At 28.2% G+C, this 4,556-nt stretch overlaps 1 protein-coding gene across 3 annotated transcripts in view; it reads right to left on the minus strand.

Annotated features, from left to right (window-relative positions):
• LOC106684805 (SWI/SNF-related matrix-associated actin-dependent regulator of chromatin subfamily E member 1) overlaps window positions 1-4,556 on the minus strand; it is a 50,303-nt gene that overhangs the window by 37,290 nt on the left and 8,457 nt on the right. The gene's annotated exons all lie outside the window — the stretch shown is intronic.

Below are 4,556 nucleotides of genomic sequence, written 5' to 3' on the forward strand. Positions count from 1 at the left end.
TATATATAGTTTTATCTATTTTATTTTTATTTATATTTTTTTTTCTCTCTAAATGAAGGTTGTTGTCTTTTTGTTTTTATAGCCCTGATGAAGACCTGAAATTCAGGTCGAAACGTCAGCATAAATAAATATTTTTTTGTTTATTTATATTGTTCTTTTGCTGACCGCAGGTTCATTATTGTCAGTACAAGTCAAAATATGTACTTTCAGATGAAAGCAAAATAATATAGTTCAAAAGATCATTCAACAGGGTATTTAAGACTTGATTGACATTCCCTGTTGAATTTAGAAATGAAATTTAGTAGGTATAGGTTATGTTCAATAAAGTTTCTTTTAACAGTGAAGTCGACTTTAGCCTGGAGCTTCAATGATTTATATATATAGTTTACAATGTGAGCATCAACCTTGGGAAGATGAAAAATTTTGACAATAAGCCAATTAATTATGAAATCATGGAATATAAATAAAATAATAAGATCAAGCAAACTAGAAGGATTGATGCAAATAACACAAACAATATTTGCTTATACAATTCCCTGCAATGAATACCATAAAAAATAAAACCTCAAAGATCAGACCTCATACAATCCTGTTTGTTTTTAACCCCAACATGTTTGATAGTTAGTCCATTACTGATTGCTAGAGATTTTTTTCCTACACCTTGTATTTACATGTTTGAGCTTCCCAGAATTATCTTGTGATATTGTTAACAATTTTTATATTGTATATTTCACTATTTTTACATTTTTTTTCTTAAGAGTACATATTTTAGTCCATATTATAAAATTTATATTCCAAAAAAAATTTATCCTCCACTCCAGTATTTTTTATTTCTAATTTGAATATTACCTCAATCGTTCATTTGATTTCATTGAAGATGCCTAAAATGCAAAAACATTATGAGCTAACTAGGTCACCAGATGGACAATTTAAATACAATATTTGAGTTTTGTTTTATTGGAAAAAAAATAATTTTAACAGATCAACATTCTTTAATTATATAAATAATCAAACACATGAGATTAAGGAAAAAATAAAATAAATAAATAAAACAAATCCTTTGCTGCAAGTTCAAATAAGTCAATTTTATTTATCAGAATAAACAATGCTTTAAATATTCACACCCAAAAAAAAAAAGAATCCAGTCTGTAAAGGATTTTTGAAAAATATATTGAGCAAAAGACAACAGATGAAATACTTAATGAATATTATCTCCGGGAAACATTACACTATTTTATCAGGAAAAAATACACTATATATTGAACAAACTCCTAATACTAGACTCAAATACTAGATGTATGTGAGACAATCGCTGGGCTTAGTCCTAGGGTTTTTATTGCATTTCAGAACCACATACTTTTATCACTTCTGTGGACATAGAATTATCACTCAGTTTGTATATCTAGATTTTTAGGTAATCGTCAAGAATGGTTTTTTTAACTTTAAAGATGCACCATGTTTTAAAATTTATTTTATCAATTTTATAAATTATCTTATTTTTAGGATGATGAATTAAAATAACAGTAACAATTAAATTTATTTTTTAATTATTAAAATCTTCTATTAACACTTAACACAGGTTCTTTTTTTAATTGTATGTTTCCCTTTTTTAATTTTTCCTTTGAATATTAAGTACTTCTGTATGTATTACATATTTATGACAAAATAAACACATATATTGGCTTTTTAATCACCTTTAAAGTGATTCACTCCATATCTTGTTTAACATATTTACCGGCCTATTTCACTTAATCTGATGCTATAATTTAAATTATATTTATCACGTGCATATCTCATTGTACAGCTTCCCAAATTCTTCAATCATCTCATTATATTTTGGAAACAGTATTTGATAAAATATTTAATTTTCAAAGAACCTATGCTCTTTGTTCATCCCTTACCAAATGTGACCGAATATTTCATCTGTTCCAAACAGTATATTATGTATTGACTTCTTATTTTTAGGTGTCTGTACCTATAGGTAACACAATTTTGCTTAACTTGGTCATAAATTCTGGTATAAATGACCATCCAACTGGTAGAATATTATGAGACCTGATGGCTCTACAAAACATAGATAAATGGATAGCAAAGATTAGAGGGTACAGGAGGGGAGTTGGTATGATAGGTCAGTCAAAATAGCAGCCAAAAATTCTTTTCGAATCTCCTACATACGGAAAAATCTGTTACAAGACATGATACAAAAATGGATAATCTTTATCAAATCTTCCAGTTTACACAAATATAGAGCGAACATAACACAAAACAGTTAAAAACATGCACACAATAATAATCACACACTAATACAACTATTGACAGTACACAGCAACAGTACATTAAAAACATCAACATTATACTGAAACATAAGTATGTCATAAAGAAGGCTAAGTACCAGGCTTCAAATATATACTTTAAAGAATATACATGATGCTTTGACAGACAAAGATTAAATTTTATCTGCAACTAAATATTTAAACAAGGAATTTGATTTGAGACATAACTAAATTTACTTTTTATTCTTCAGACTTGCTGAATTATACCAGTATATATCTTTGTATTGTACAAAGAAGAGTAATTATGTAAAACTTTATATAGGCATATACACGTGAATGTGCGTGTAAATTTGTGGGTGTGTATACATACACACACGTAAGTGGGGTTATTTCTTTGTCAGATCTGACTTCGACATCTTCTCCACCTCCCCTGGTACAAAATTAGGTTCAACCTAAAGCAAGTTTTAAGTCTTAAAGAAAACCTTAGAATGTTTAGTTGATTAAACAAATTGTTGTTTTCAAAAAACCAAAATGACAGACAAAGTGTAGAACCAAACATCTCAAAAATAAGTTGGAGAAAAGACTGATTTCATTTACAATGTCACCATTATTGTTCAACCTGATCAGTATTCAGGAGTTTTTTTAAGACGCTGGTGGGGAACTTTGAGTTTTGAAAATTAAACAAGCTAAGCTTTCATTTGAGACTTGAAACAGGAATCTTATTAGAATATTATCAACTACTGAGATACGTACATACAAATGAATAGAATTGTTAACTGAAAAATTCATGATAATTGAACATAAATAATTACTGGTTAACAAAGTTAATTTCACAAATTGTCCTAGTGATTATGAGTGAAAACAAATTAAATAAAACAGCACTACCATCATTTAGGGTGAAGAATTTAGTAGCTTAGTGAAAGAAGCATCGAAGGAAGAGCAGATTAGTCTGCTCATAAGGAAAGAGCAGAAGTTTTAACTTGTTTAGTGAAGATCCTCAGGAAATCAAATGAGTCATGAGGATGAGAGGAGAAAATTCTAATGAATTGTTAAAGTTCATAGAAAATGAAAACTCAAATACAATCCATTATGAAAGCTGCTATTTCAGCATCAGTTCATATGGAGATAACATTCAATGCTACTCACTAATTGTAATTTCCTTAAAATATTTATTTTTAACAGCCATCTATTTTTTTATATCACAAATAATTACACATTCTAAAAGCCTATACCTACAGATAATGGCGATTATGTGAATATACTAAACCCTTATGAATAACTAAGCACAACCTAGGAATTAGCAGGGAAAGCAGGTTAGAATGCTTTACGGAAGTAGTTTCTACATCTGAAGCAGAAGGTGCATGGCTGATAATCTTCTTCCCTTAAGTAATTACTACCATGAAAGCTCAGCAAAGGTTTATAAGACTGAAATACGTAGGAAGCAAGTTAATTGCAGTCATATGAGCTACCTACATTTTCAACTAATTGGAATGTTTAATTGCAATTCATACCAGATACTCCTTAATGTATAGATAAATTGATTCCATAGACATTGTCATTAAATTAATAAACCAGTTAGAATAAAAAACGTAGCACCAAAAAAAAAAAAAAGTGGGGGAATTCTCTATGAATTTTTTTTATGCATGAATACCATCAAATTTTTGAAGCAGAATTTATAATTGAATTGATGGTCATAAAACTGATAATTGTGTCTCATAACCATCAGTTTATGATTTCTACACTTAACAATGACATTTAACGTTTGAGTTCAAGCATCAGGAAATAGCAGATGAATATGAAAAGAATGCTTTTAATGGCTTGCTGGAAACTACATTGATGAATGATTTTTAACACAAGTAATTTATAAATTTCTGATTCATTTGACAATGTTTGAAGTTATTTTTTATGTTGGGTGCTTTATTATTAAGTTTCAAAGGATGTTTATATAATATTTACAAGTACATTTTTAATCACTTAATAAAAATTGTTAATGTATTAAGAATATAAGGGATGCTGACTTTAGAATTGACGAAGAGATGTGAATGGTTAACCAAATATAGACATTTATTTAACATTTTTAATGTTATTAAATTAATGAAATTGTAAAATGAATGTTGACAAATGATAGACAAATTGTACAGACGTAAATTAATGAGAAGAGGACATTGCAACCTGATGGTGATCGAACCCTATAATAATAATTTTATGAAAAAAAAAAGTTTATGCAATATATTATATAAAGTACAGCATTAAATATTGCACTTGAATATTATATCAGGGGAA

This window comes from Halyomorpha halys, unplaced genomic scaffold, assembly GCF_000696795.3.
Source record: "Halyomorpha halys isolate HHAL.00 unplaced genomic scaffold, Hhal_1.1 Scaffold621.1, whole genome shotgun sequence".
Lineage (NCBI taxonomy): Eukaryota > Metazoa > Arthropoda > Insecta > Hemiptera > Pentatomidae > Halyomorpha > Halyomorpha halys.